Source organism: Drosophila subpulchrella, unplaced genomic scaffold (assembly GCF_014743375.2).
Source record: "Drosophila subpulchrella strain 33 F10 #4 breed RU33 unplaced genomic scaffold, RU_Dsub_v1.1 Primary Assembly Seq377, whole genome shotgun sequence".
In the NCBI taxonomy this organism is placed as follows: Eukaryota; Metazoa; Arthropoda; class Insecta; order Diptera; family Drosophilidae; genus Drosophila; species Drosophila subpulchrella.
The window spans coordinates 962,615-977,673 of NW_023665598.1; the positions used below are offsets into that span (position 1 = coordinate 962,615).

At 41.9% G+C, this 15,059-nt stretch overlaps 1 protein-coding gene across 1 annotated transcript in view; it reads right to left on the reverse strand.

Moving 5' to 3' along the window:
- Positions 1 to 15,059, reverse strand: part of LOC119561834 (probable chitinase 10) — a 195,935-nt gene that overhangs the window by 26,580 nt on the left and 154,296 nt on the right. The gene's annotated exons all lie outside the window — the stretch shown is intronic.

Below are 15,059 nucleotides of genomic sequence, written 5' to 3' on the forward strand. Positions count from 1 at the left end.
AAACGTCAGAGGCCGAGCTTAGAAATCAGATATCGCACTTCTGTCGAGCGTCGCGTTCGCTGAACCAGTTCCCCGCTATCGATTGGGCTATTGTCTAGGGTGCGCGTCTTGGCTCAAAATTAATACTAGTTTAATTAGTTTCCTTAGTTCCTATTATGTTAATTCATAACACGGAACTTCATGTCCGATCTTAAAGCTAATAACGAAACTATGACTATGATTACAATGATTATAATAAACTTAATATGATCCCCGTCACGACTCGTTGGATTTGTGCGCCCTCGATTTAGAGCGTTACAGATTTAATAATTTATGAGCGCCAAAAAGAAAAAATTTTGTCTTCTAGTAAACAAAATCATCGAATAACAATTTCAATGGAAGAAAAACCCTCAAGAAAGCGAGCCAGGGAGGTCGAAACTAAGCGATGGTCTGAGAACGAAGCTAATAAAGTCCTAGATTATATGTTGGAGTAATACAAAAATTTAAAAGTTATCTTTCTTTTGTACGTCAATTTCCTGCAACGATGTTTTAAAATAGAGGGCGTTCACAATTCTCGTCTGGCAAACTGACAAAGTTTACACTTTTGCAACGCAACTGAATACCCTAATTGTGTTTGTTTCAGACCCGTCTGAAGTCACGGTATCTAGAATTGCCGCTCTGGTTGTACCTGAAGACCGATATCATCCAACAATGGAGTTGACAATCTGCCTCCCCTGCGTTGATACCCTTTCTCCTTTAGTTTCTCCAACTAAAATAAGATGTTTTCGAAAATGTGACTATAATAAACTTAACGATATGATTTCTCAATATAATTGGACAGACTTGTACAATTGTATGGATATACTTTTTTTAATGAATGCGTTCCTGATATGCTTCTTTTAAAGCTAAACAGGCCTCCTTGGTTTGCCAATGCGCTTTAAAGACTTAAAGACTTAAAAACCTTAAAACAAACACATATAAAAAGTATACAAAATCTGATTTGATTTTTCGAAATATGTGGTGGCTATTGCTATTCTATGTATTTAAGCCGATGCAAATTTGAATTTTCAAATGATCCGATGCAGTTTTATAACTTTGTTAATGCCAAGCGTAAGTCATCGGAATTGCCTTCATCGGTCCGTTTTAACTCAATGGAGGCATCGACGGATTCTAAAATTGGTGATTTATTTGCCGGGTTTTTACAAACTACTTATAGTTCGGCTGCTTGCTCAAATTCTAGCTACCCTAATCCCTTAAATAGGCCAAATTGTATTTTTACCCCTGTAATTGTGGATTGTTTTTCATATAATGATATAGCGTCTGGTTTTAACTTACAGTCAGGTATTGATTGTTTTCAGGGATGGTGTGAGCACAACCTTTTAAATTTGAACTGCCTCAAATGCAATGTTATGACTTTTTATAGGGGTACTCCTACTTTTGTTAGTTACTCTCTTCAAAATGCGCCACTTGTGGGAGTCAGTATATTCGGCTAAGATGTCATTCCTAGTTAGGACGTTACCCATGGTAATTAACACAAATAGCCCAGATGCAACCCTTCAGTTTAGCAAGGATCCGATCCTCGCCCGAATACCAAAAATACCATTTTGATGGATTTTGGGATTTGTGCATCCTACATCCACTCTAGACGCCATGATTTCCTCCTCTTTGTCGCAAGCTTCACCCGAGATCGGTTTCTTCAGCGCCAGGGCAGAATCGCCATTTGAGATTCTCATACCGCACACCGCGTGAAAGGAATCTATCATCCTTGCCACAACTGAATTAATTTCATCATCGTCAAACCATAAGCGGCTTCAAGGTTCGTAGCCGTCAGCCCGCGTGAAGTTTTGACCTTACCAAGTCCGCACCACGATCTACAAGTCAGATCACGTTGCAGTTCGGGCGAAAATCGCACCGGCGCCGATTCGGCGTAATTCGGGCAAGACCGCGGAAGCAGATGCCGCATCCAAATTGGAATTTGAGTTCCAATTCTGGTTTCCAGTTAATTTCGGCAGGGCTGCCAACTTGTTTTTGTATCGCTAAAGCGATTGTAGTTTAATTTTCCTATTCTAAATATTTTTAAGACAAGTTTATAATTTAATTTACGATTCCTATTTAGTCTTTATACTTGCGTGTGTGCTTACGACATAGTATACACCTAGATTTAACTATTCTACAGCGCACATCGATCGTCATCAGGCCTGCTGACTTCGTTGGAGAGTTTGTAAGTACGGCATAGCTGTAAATCATTTACATTCCTATATATATATTCATTCTTCATTCATATATACATGTAATTTTTTTCACATTCATGTATTAATAAATATGAAATAAGAATCGTTTGCCCTTATATAATTTACCGTAATCCGCCTAACGTAATCCGCCTAAGTGCTTTTCTGTAATTTTTGAATAAGCTTATCGCATATCGATAAAATATGTAATCAGTTTCGTAATAATTTGACGTAAACTAAATATCAATTTCTTTTCCTATTTCATAATCTTGTACTGACACACGATCATATAGAGAGTCGTTTGGCGTAAAGAACGCTTAGTTTTAAGGTTTTAGTGTTAGGATGTGTAGTATTAAGAACCTTCAACCATATTATCGTTTTTGCCGTATAAAATTAAATTTAATTAATTTGTGATCTTTTGAGGGCACATTAGAGGATGTAGCGCAGAGGTTGTTTTTAGGGTGGAGTCTAATGAGACTTCGCATATCGTATATCTTCCATTTCCCGTTTTAAGTTTTTGAGTTTAGTTAGTTGTTTAGTTTGTGGATAACAAAACGCAGCACGAAATCCGTAACAATTCAGGACAAGTCGATTTTCAGAACAATCGGTGTCAAAACAGTCAGCGAGTTAGGAACTCTCCAGATCTGCGAAACGATCGCAGCGATCTTTCTTTGGATCGTCCTGACAGAATTTCAAATGTAATTTCCAACTGGCGAATCAAATTCAGTAGGTCAGATGAAGACATCGCAGTTGAGGATTTTATATACCGTGTAAACTGTCTCACTACACAAAGCCTAAGCGGAAATTTCGACTTGTTGTCGCAGTTTGCAAATTTGCTATTTGCAGGTCCTGCTCTATCTATTTACTGGCGTGTTCATCGGTCGGTAGATGACATAAGCTGGCATGTATTATGCAGACGCTTAATGGAGAGATACTCAGATCAGAGATCAGACCGTGAAATAAAAAGTGTCATGCGTCATCGTAAGCAGGGTTCAAACGAAAGTTTTGATGACTTTCTTGACGCAATGCTTATCATAGCTAATTCCCTCCGAGAGCCCATGCATGATAGTGAGCTGAAGCCAGACTAGAAATTTGAGTTACTGTATGTTGACACCCCTTCTTTGGAAGCTTTGAGTAAGGCGTGTCACCGCCACGAAGGATTTTATCGTAGTACTCGGTCGAAGCCAATTCAACGCCCTAATGTAACCAAACGGTTTGTCAACACAATTCTTCACGAATACGATTCTGAAGATCAGTCCGAAGACGAAGCCGATGTCGAGGGCGAAGTCTGTGCAATTAAGCCTGCAGACAAATTCATATGTTGGAACTGTTATGAAACAGGTCACAGGTAACATGATTGTCTAAAACCTCGCCGTATTTTCTGTTGCGGCATACCCGATGTATATAAGCCAAATTGTGCAAAATGTTAATCGGTATCGGAAAACTCCAAGCAGGACATTCGCCGTTAGCCTCGGATATTCTAAGTAATCCGGATTCTGCGGCAACGGATAATTTACCTGATTTGTCTACTCCCAAACCTGATGTACCGACTACTAATGCGTTCAATCCATATCACATGTGCTTGCAAGAGTATCTAAAACGAAGGCTTAAACCTGTTAGTGTCAATTCAATCTTCGCTTACAAACGTCATTCTACCTTTCGTATACGCAAATTCTGGATGCGCAAACGAGCTTTTAACCGTTGTATTATCTCATCAATCATCCACAAAAGGAATGAAATTCGGCCTTTCACAATGGTGGAGATATTCGGTCTCGAATACTCAGCTCTCTTAGACAGCGGAGCCAACAAAAGTGTCATTGGTGGAAAGCATGCCCACCAAATAATATCTAACAAGCTGTATAACAAATTCAAAAGCGTAATCCGTACTGCAGACGCTCAAACACAATCCGTGGCTGGCACAATCTCCATTCCCTTGACGTACAACTCTATTGATTCAAAATTTGAAATCCTTATAGTACCCTCTATTCAACACAGCGTGATATGCGGCATCCACAAAAGGAATGAAATTCGGCCTTTCACAATGGTGGAGATATTCGGTCTCAAATACTCAGCTCTCTTAGACAGCGGAGCCAACAAAAGTGTCATTGGTGGAAAGCATGCCCACCAAATAATATCTAGCAAGCTGTATAACAAATTCAAAAGCGTAATCCGTACTGCAGACGCTCAAACACAATCCGTGGCTGGCACAATCTCCATTCCCTTGACGTACAACTCTATTGATTCAAAATTTGAAATCCTTATAGTACCCACTATTCAACACAGCGTGATATGCGGCATGGATTTCTGGGAAACCTTTGTCATTTCCATCCAACATTCGTTTTAAGTTAACGAAATTGAATGCAAACCCGATAACGACCCCTCACACATATGTATATCCAACGCACAGAAATCATAACTGAAAAGGGTAATCTACTTCTTTCCATCATTCGAAAGTGAGGGCCTACGTTTGACTAGATTGATAGAGCACAACATTGACACATCTACCACGAAACCAATCAAACAAAGGTTTTATCCTTTATCGCCAGCTAAGGAAAAGCTTTTGTGTGTCGTAAGCGATCGCATGATTGAAATGGACGTCATAGAAGAGGCACCATCATCGCCTTGGTCTGCTCCGGTTACCTTGCACGTTAAACCTGTCAAGGTACGTTTCTGTCTCGATGCGAGGAAACTCAATGCAGTTACCGTTAAGGATGCTTATCCGATTCCTGTTATGGAAGGTCTGCTTAGTCGTCTTCCGCCAGTGCATTGCATTTCTAAAATAGATCTCAAGGATGCGTTTTGGCAAATCTGCCTAGATCGAGAGTTCCGTGCAAAGACAGCGTTCACGATACCGAACCGTCCGCTGTACCAATTCAAAAGGATGCCATTTGGCTTGACCAACGCTCCGCAAACCATGTGCCGTTTAATGGACCTTGTAATACCGTATCAGCTGAAGTCGCATGGGCTAAAACAGCTTTGAAGACCACCTGTTAAATCTTTCTGAGGTAGCCGCCCAGCTGAGAAAAGCAGGATTGACAATTAACGTCCAGAAAAGTCAGTTCTGTCTGAAACGGGTAAATTACTTGGGATGTTTGGTTGGAGAAGGAACACTTCAAGTGAATCCAAACAAGATTAGCGCTGTCAGTAAATTTCCGATACCCAAAACTCAGAAACAGCTGAGAAGATTTCTTGCTATGACTGGTTGATCAAACCATTCATTCTGCAGTGCGATGACTCACTACATGGTGTTGGTGCAGTTCTGGCCCAGTGTGACCAACCTGGTTGCGAACGACCAACAGCGTTCATGTCCAAAAAACTTAACAAAGCCCAACTTAACTATACAACTACAGAATTTGAATGCATGGCTGAAGTCTTGGCAATCAAAAATTTAGGATGTATATGGATGGACATTCTTTCAAAGTAGTCACTGACCACTCCAGTTTGCGTTGGCTTATGAATCAATATGATTTAAGCGGTAGACTGGCCAGGTGGGATATCAAACTTCAGGGTTACTCCTTTGAAATCGAACATCGTAAAGGATGTGAAAATGTCGTGGCGGAAGCTCTGTCCCGTGCTTTCGAGGACGTTGAAGTTGCTGTGCAGAATTTTGAAGTTCACGCTGAAATGGATCTCGCATCAGACGCTTTCCAATCGGAAGAATATTCTGCACTCCGGAACAAATTTCCGTCTTCACAGCTACCAGATTTCCAAGTAGTCGGCGACTTCATCTATCACCGTGCAGCATTTCCCAATTCAATTGACACTTCACCAAACGATTGCTGGAAATTGTTCGTACCCGAGTCGTTACGCCAAAGCGAAATCAGTGCCGCCCATGACCAACCATCATCTGCGCATTGTGGAATGACGAAATGCCTAGAGCGCATTCGCCGCCGCTTTTACTGGCCAAACATGGTAATCAACGTGCGGGATTACATACGCAACTGCGAAACGTGCCTCACTACAAAGCATCCTACGCGTTCCTTGAAACCACCTATGGGCGCTCTAGTGCTTAGCGAAAGGATATTTCAACGACTCGATCTGGATTTTATTGGCCCATTTTCGCGTTCCAAGTCTGGAAACATAGGCATATTGATTGTTCGTACCCAAAGGTACTCAACATGACCATACCGAACAAATCAAGCAGTAGCCAAGTTGGGAACAGTACCAGGGGCTCAGTAGCACTCACTGCAGATGAGAATTGCTGATCGGCATATTATATGTCTCACTAACTCACCGTCTCACCGATTTAACGGCACACTGACTCGCCAATGCAGTCAGCACATTGTGCAGTGTCAGCCGAGCCGCGTAGTTGCTACCATTATCATTATTCCCTGACCTACTTTATAATATAACTTATTTTACTACATTACACTAAACTTCTTTTTCCAAGTAGTATATAAGCATGTAGCAAATGAAGAATAAATCAGTTATCAACGCACCTCATAACTCCGCGGTTCTACTTCCTACTTCTGGGAATAGGGCTTGTAATACACTATCTCAACTAGCAGCTAACCACGTTAGCTCAACCTCAGCGCCGCTCAGCATCGCCTGTGGTCCGGCATCGCAGTAACCATCGCCGCGACGCGATCTTCCTGCCAGCAAAGCGTCCCCGTGAATGCAAAAAGTGCTCATTACCCCCTAGTCCCGCGGTGTGACCCAGAAGTGCCTACTTCGGTTAGGCACAAACATTGGTGACCCCGACGTGATCCTTTACCAACTGATACCCAGCTTAATCCAGCTCTACAGGATACTCAGCTTAATCCAGCTTCACAGGATACTCAGCTTCACATGATACTCAGCTTCACAAGATCGTCAGCTTAATCCAGCTTCACAGGATACTCAGCTTCATCCAGCTTCACAGGATACTCAGCTTCATCCAGCTTTACAGGATTCACGGCTTCATCCAGCTTCACAGGATATTCAGTTTGATCCAGCTTCACAGGATCGTCAGCTTCATCCAGCTTCACAGGACACACAGCTTTATCCGGCTTCACAGGATTCTTTGTTTCCAAGACACACATTATGTCTACTTCATTCATAGAGGAAACAAGTCACACAAGAATCGATTTACACAATCGATTACTAGACAACCAAAACGAGCTGTAAGGGAAAATCCAACAGCTCATTAAGAATTATGGCAAGGATTCTGCCAACCGACGCCACCGAGACGGCTATTACTCCGGTAAGTTAAATCAGTTAAACGATCTCTGGCAGCAGTTTTGCGACATAGATGAAGAAGTCCAGCAAGCGGCATTACCAACTGAAAGTGATTACTCTTCACGACTAGTAGCACTTAAGGAGCTGGTCAAAAAATATCATAATATCTTTCTGGACAAAATGCCGACTGGCCCCCAGACGAACTTCGGCCAACATCAAGATTACAACAGGAGATCAAAATAAGGGAGACTCCGCGATTGACACGGGGATCCGACAATTGCAGAGAAGATACAACGAACTGGAGTCATCATTAACATTAGCCTCGAACGCCCCAACCGTCACCCCAGCCCTACAAAGGCACCTGGATCTCCATTGGCCGTTACTGAGGCAAGCCCACGACGATTTGGATAGCGCACCTAAACCGCAGCTCTGGCAGAAGCAGAGTTAGCCCAATTCCACACATTATACGAGGAATACGAAATGAACCTTGGCTTCCGCCAATTAGCATTCCGGAGTTCAATGGCGAGTATCTAGACTGGCCACGGTTCCATGATCTCTTTGTGGAATTGGTAGATAATAAGCCATAATCGTCCAGTCAAAAACTACGTATTCTACAGAGTTCGCTTCATGGTGAAGCGAGGAACGTCTTGACAGACTCAGCCTTCTCACAGGGCGGCTATGACGACACCTGGTTGCGATTGAAGACCAGGTACCAAAACGACAAAATACTAGTATTTGCCGCCACCGCAAAAATTATTGACCATAAGCCAATAGACGGCTCCTCGCGCCAACTAAGGGCCTTACATGACACTATCAAAAACTCAATAAGTACTCTTAAAAACCTCGATGTCACTACAAATTCCTGGGATCCAATCCTGTGTTTTATTATCAGAAGACCAGCAGTCTCTAGCTGCTCTGGAAAATTCAGCGGATGCACCAACGGAAATTTCAACGTTAAGGAGTGTACTGACGTTTATTGAGCGGCGCGCTTGCATGTTGGATAATAAGCGCTCAACCTACAGCAACACTCCGCCATCAGTCAGTTCACAAAGAAGAGAGCTGTAAGATTTGTCACCTAAGATCACATCATCTTAGAGCATGTAGCCGTTTCCAGAAATTGGACCCCAAAACACGGCGCCAAGCCATTATTCAAGTGGGAGCATGCACAAATTGTTTTTCTACAGCTCATAAGGTTGAAAACTGTGGATCACGGGCCACTTGTCGAGTCTGCCAGAAACGGCATTATTCACTGTTACACCAAGTACCGACTAGCAATTTAGTGGCCGGAGCAGCAACCATTGCAGGCTACGACGACGTAGTAGGATATACTCTGCTCGCGACCGCCAAGGTATCATAACAAGGGCCAAACGGTCAACTACAAACATGTCGCACTGTAATAGATGGTGGATCACAGGTGAATCTTATCTCAAGGAGGATGGCAGATCTACTATCTCTAAAGGAAATATCTGGAATCAGAGGAAAAATATCAACAGTGATCAGATCAACACTATAGCTCTCATCAGTTACATCAGGGTTTTGAAACACTAATAGAGGTATTTATTATTCCCACAGTCATTACAGACCAACCGTCAGTTCCGATTGATACCGATCTTAATATTCCCGAGGGACTGCCGTTAGCAGATCATGACTTTCGGCAACCCATTAAGCTAACTTAAGGGGTTAAGGTATATTCTCGTGTAATAACCGGTCAACTTCTTGAACTAGGACCTAATAGACCGTTGGCCCAAGGCCCAAGGAACCTCATCTGATACAGAAGTCAACCCTATTCTGGTAGAAGACAGAGGTGATTTTGCAGAACCGAACGCTACTTATGAGCCAACGAAAGATAGAAATCCGATGAATAATAATGAATTTGATATAGAAGAAAGCAAACGGCAAATTGAGATTTCACTCGATGGAGAAGGTATTCATTCAACGAACGTAGCATTGATGGATCATAAAATAAAAGAGCCTGAAGATATATGTAGCCAATCAAGAACTAGCGACACCTACTCGTCCAATCGAGAATCAATCGATACATATAATGGTTCAACCAATTAATATAGAACCGACTTCTCATCAATTTAAAACCTACAAGAAGTCTGACTTTTGTTCAACATTTCTAAACTTAACCAAGAAATATCTTAGTTTTGTTGCAGAAGGTCCACATACCATAGACGTGCCAAATGATCAACTTCTACGAGGTCACAATTTCAGTCCCCACGGTAATGTCCATTTTATCGCAAAGGGGAGTGTTAAGCAGCATCAAGAAGATGTGAAGGACCTGAGTCACAAACAGGAACCGCCGCAGTTGAAGGAAGGATCCTCCTCGGTCAATGATTTGTTAGGTGCTTTCCATACAATTCGGCCAAGGGCTGACCGACATCACGCCTTAATTGAGGGTACCCCTCAATGGGCGGATAATGTTCGTTCCCAAAGGTACTCGGCATGACCACACCGAACAAATCATGCAGTAGCCAAGTTGGGAACAGTACCAGGCGCTCAGTAGCACTCACTGCAGATGAGAATTGCTGATCAACATATTATATGTCTCACTAACTCACCGTCTCACCGACCTAACGGCACACTGACTCGCCAATGCAGTCAGCACATTTTGCAGTACCAGCCGAGCCGCGTAGTTGCTACCATAATCATTATTCCCTGACCTACTTTAGAATATAGCTTAATTCACTAATCATTACACTAAACTTCCGTGATCCAAGTAGTATATAAGCATGTAGCAAATGAAGAATAAATCAGTTATCAACGCACCTCATAACTCCGCGGTTCTACGTCCTACCTCTGGGAATAGGGCTCGTAATACACTATCTCAACTAGCAGCTAACCACGTTAGCTCAACCTCAGCGCAGCTCAGCATCGCCTGTGGTCCGGCATCGCAGTAACCATCGTTACCATTGCCGCGACGCGATCGTCCTGCCAGCAAAGCGTCCCCTTCCAAGGGACAAGTGCTCATTACCCCCTTGTCCCGCGGTGTGACCCAGAAGTGTCTACTTCGGTTAGGCACAAAAATTGATTATCCTGGATCACTTTTCAAAACTCACTTTTCTAAATACAGTGAAAAAGTTCACCACTAAAGTGATAGTCAGTATACTGCAGGACGAAATCTTTCCCTGCTTTGGTGTGCCTGAGACAGTCGTGAGTGACAACGGCACTCAGTTTAAAGGCCGTGACTTCTCCGACTTCCTTTCGAAATATGGCGTGCGCCACATGTTCACAGGTGCTTATGCTCCGCAGTCCAACCCAGCGGAGAGGGTCAACCGTTCAATCAACGCGGCTTTGAGAGCTTACATCCACTCGAACCAGCGCGAATGGGATGTTTTCCTCAGCAGCATAAATTGCTCAATTCGTAACTTCCTCCATCAGTCTATCGGTGTATCACCTTACCAAGTTGTTTTTGGGCAACATGATCTCACACGGCCAGGACTATAAATTGTTGCTCAAGTTGGGCTTACTCGCCGAAGGTGATGTCAACCTTTCAAGGACTGACGAATGTCAGAAAATTCGTGCACGCATCCATAAACATCTGAGCAAAGCCTATGAGACGAACCAGCGCACATATAACCTACGTAGGAGGCCTAGATCGTTCGATCAAGAGGTGACAAAACGGAGCTTTGGGCTGAGTAACGCTGACAACAATTTCAGAGCAAAGCTAGGTCCAGTCGGAACAAAAGCGCGAGTTAAGGAGAAACTCGGTGAATCAATTTATGTTTTGGAAGACATGATCGGCAATTAGCTTGGTAAATTCCATGCCAAGGACATCTGGTGATCCCTCCTGACTCCTTTTTCAGTTTTTATTGTTAGTCACAGGGACTAAAAATCAAAACTGTGGTTGTGAGAGTCAGTATATTCGGCTAAGTTGGCATTCCTTTTAGGACATTACCCATGGTAATTAACATAAATAGCCCAGATGCAACCCTTCAGTTTAGCAAGGATCCGATCCTCGCACGAATACCAAAATACCATTTTGATGGATTTTGGGGATTGTGTGCATCCTACATCCACTCTAGACGCCATGATTTCCTCCTCTTTGTTGCAAGCCTCACCCGCGATCGGTTCGTTCCCTGCGTAAAGTGTTACAATTTTCAAGTCCGTCCGCATCCATACATCCGCGTGTGAAGTTCTTAGAATTTTGACCAGTGGGACCGGTTATCACTCCCAATATTGGTGGTAAGATAATTGGGACGATATATTGAAAGAATTTAATCGTTATTCCCTAAAAACAGCAGTGACCAGAGACACGTGCGAATTCTCGGAATTTTCGGAAGTTTTACAGTCCCCCCCTTTGCGCACAGCAAGGAGCAGGTGCCGCGTGCAGCGGTTTATTAGCGGAACCATACGTTTCTTCAGCGCCAGGCCAGAATCGCCATTTGAGATTTTCATACCGCACACCGCGTGAAAGGAATCTTTCATCCTTGCCACAACTGGATTAATTTCATCATCGTCAAACCATAAGCGGCTTAAAGGATCGTCGCCGTCAGCCCGCGTGAAGTTTTGAACTTACCAAGTCCGCACCACGATCTACAAGTCAGATCACGTTGCAGTTCGGGCGAAAATCGCACCGGCGCCGATTCGGCGTAATTCGGGCAAGACCGCGGAAGCAGATGCCGCATCCCAATTGGAATTTGAGTTCCAATTCTGGTTTCCAGTTAATTTCGGCAGGGCTGCCAACTTGTTTTTGTATCGCTAAAGCGATTGTAGTTTAATTTTCCTATTCTAAATATCTTTAGGACAAGTTTATAATTTAATTTACGATTCCTACTTAGTCTTTATACTTGCGTGTGTCCTTACGACATAGTATGACATATATACACCTAGATTTAACTATTCTACAGCGCACATCGATCGTCATCAGGCCTGCTGACTTCGTTGGAGAGTTTGTAAGTACGGCATAGCTGTAAATCATTTACATTCCTATATATATATTTATTCTTCATTCATATATACATGTAATTTTTTTCACATTCGTGTATTAATAAATATGTAATAAAAATCGTTTGCCCTTATATAATTTAACGTAATCCGCCTAACGTAATCCGCCTAAGTGCTTTTCTGTAATTTTTGAATAAGCTTATCACATATCGATAAAATATGTAATCAGTTTCGTAATAATTTGACGTAAACCAAATATCCATTTCTTTTCCTATTTGATAATCTTGTACTGACACACGATCATATAGAGAGTCGTTTGGAGTGAAGAACGCTTAGTTTTAAGGTTTTAGTGTTAGGATTTGTAGTATTAAGAACCTTCAACCATATTATTGTTTTTGCCGTATAAAATTAAATTTAAGATGAATTAATTTGTGATCTTTTGAGGGCACATTAGAGGATGTAGCGCAGAGGTTGTTTTTAGGGTGGAGTCTAATGAGACTTCACAGGTAGGGTGGGTATAGAAGGTGGCCAATAACATCTGGGCCTTCGTCTTCGATAGGTACAGTCTCTCGTCCGAATCTTAGCCGTTGGGTTAAAATCCTTATCGTTACCGTCTCTCTGTCTACTATTGTTAGTTCTGTGACACTCTTGTTTCATCTTAACACAAACCCACACCCATCTTCCTGAGCAGGCCGGTCAAAGCGTAGACAGAGGTGTTAGGGTGGACAACACTCATAGAGTGAGTTCGTTACACACTCGACCGTATATATTCAGTTAATAATTTAAGTGTTCTTCTGGACCCAAAACTTAAATTTGACTGCCACATATTTTCCACTGTCAACAAAGCCATGAGTGTTCTTGGGATAATAAAGCGTTGGACAAAAGTATTTGGTGACCCTAATACAACCCAATTATTATTTACCTCCCTTGTCCGTCCTATTTGGGAACATTGTTCTTCGGTTTGGAGTCCACAATATCAAGTGCATATTGACCGTATTCAGTCGGTACAAAAAAATTTCATCTTTTTGCCCTTCGTAGTTTGAACTGGGATCAAAACGTAAGGCTACGTTCCTATCAGAGTAGATTACTATTGCTTAATTTACCTACACTTGTAAATCGTAGAAAAATGCTTGGTACTATTTTTATGAAAATTCTTATAAGACGGGATAATGATTCTGTAGAACTTGTAAACCGCCTAACTTTCAACGTTCCTGTTAAACTAACACGAAATTATTATTAGCCACGATGTACATTAAATTTTTGTCTGCACGAGCCCTTTCGCGTTCTATGTAATAATTATAGCAACCTACATCATTTAATTTGCACTTTAACTTCTATTACGGTATTAAAAACTAATATTTTAGCTCACTTGCTTCATTCTTAGTTGCTTCTTATATTTTCATTTGTGTCCCGTCTCTATTTGTTTTTTGTGCCTTCCTCGCGATCTCGCATTTTTTGCCCAAATTGATAAAAGGGCCCCGCGCGTAGAAAGCACGTGCTTGGTGTCGTCGGGCCACTTGTTTGTACTGCTCGTAGTGCATCAACATCCATCATATACTATATATACTAACAAATTTGCGCTGCGTACAAGGCGACGGAACCTAAATCTGAAATCACAATTCTCTATCTTTAATAGTTTCCGAGATATCGGCGTTTATATTTATGATTTTTTGAAGTTTTTGTGCGCTTTGTGGGTGTTGAAGTGGGCGTGGCAAACTTTTTTTGATCAATCGATAGGTATTGATGAGAACAATTCATTTCAGTTAAAACTTTTATTCTTGCATCAAAACTGTATTAGCCACAGCTTTGGGCAGTTTGTGGGCGTTAGAGCAGGCGTGGCACATTGCTTAATCAATCTTGCGCTGCGTAAGAAGCTCAGGAATCTGCACGCCAAATCCCAATAGCCTAACTTTTATTGTTTCCGAGGTCTCAGCGTTCATAAAGCTGTTATAGGGGGAACGGAAAAAGAATGTCAACAAATGTCGACAAACATACACGGTAGTAAATTAAAATGGAACATTATCTTAAGATTTCTATAATTATTTTTTAGTTTTCCAAAAATCGGAATGCTCTGTACAATGCTACCATGGGAACGAACTGCAAGGGTATAGAAACTTTGGGTTGCCGAAGCTAGCTTCCTCTCATGTTTTTAGATTCTTCTATTACCTACCAAACCTGACCGCAACATTCTAAAATCGTTGGGGTTTGGGTAAAAATTTTACCCATTACCCAAACACACAAGCAACACAGGTTAAATTGGATTTCACTAAGTCAGTCACCGATTTCTAACCACTTTATTGTTTATGTTAATAATCAATTTTAAAAATAGAACGAAATACAATGACTTTCATTTTCATAGCACCTCGTGGCCTATGCTTGACTACTTGAAAAGCATTTATTGGCTTGGGTAATACTCAAATCACTGACTGAGCCCGACTTCTAAAGTCACCGCTATGGTCGAGGATAGATAGTCGAATAACAAAAGGTACGTCCAGTAAAGACTGGACCGGGTCACTTGAAATAAAACCCGAACCGACCTTACCCATATTTTATTGACGTGACAAAAAAGAAGTCAGGTTTGTTATGCAGGGCGTGTATGATATGTAAATAGGTCGAATATGAGCAAATTTTTCGCGTCCTCAGATTTGAGTAGGGGAAGTTTTTGGTGAACACATTTCAAGCCATCGAGGAACGTTTTTGATGCTGCTTAGTCTTACTTTCCTACTAATAACCCATTAAGTACCCGATTGTTCCTATGGAGTATATATGATATAGTCATCATATTTTTGTAGCCATTACTCGTTA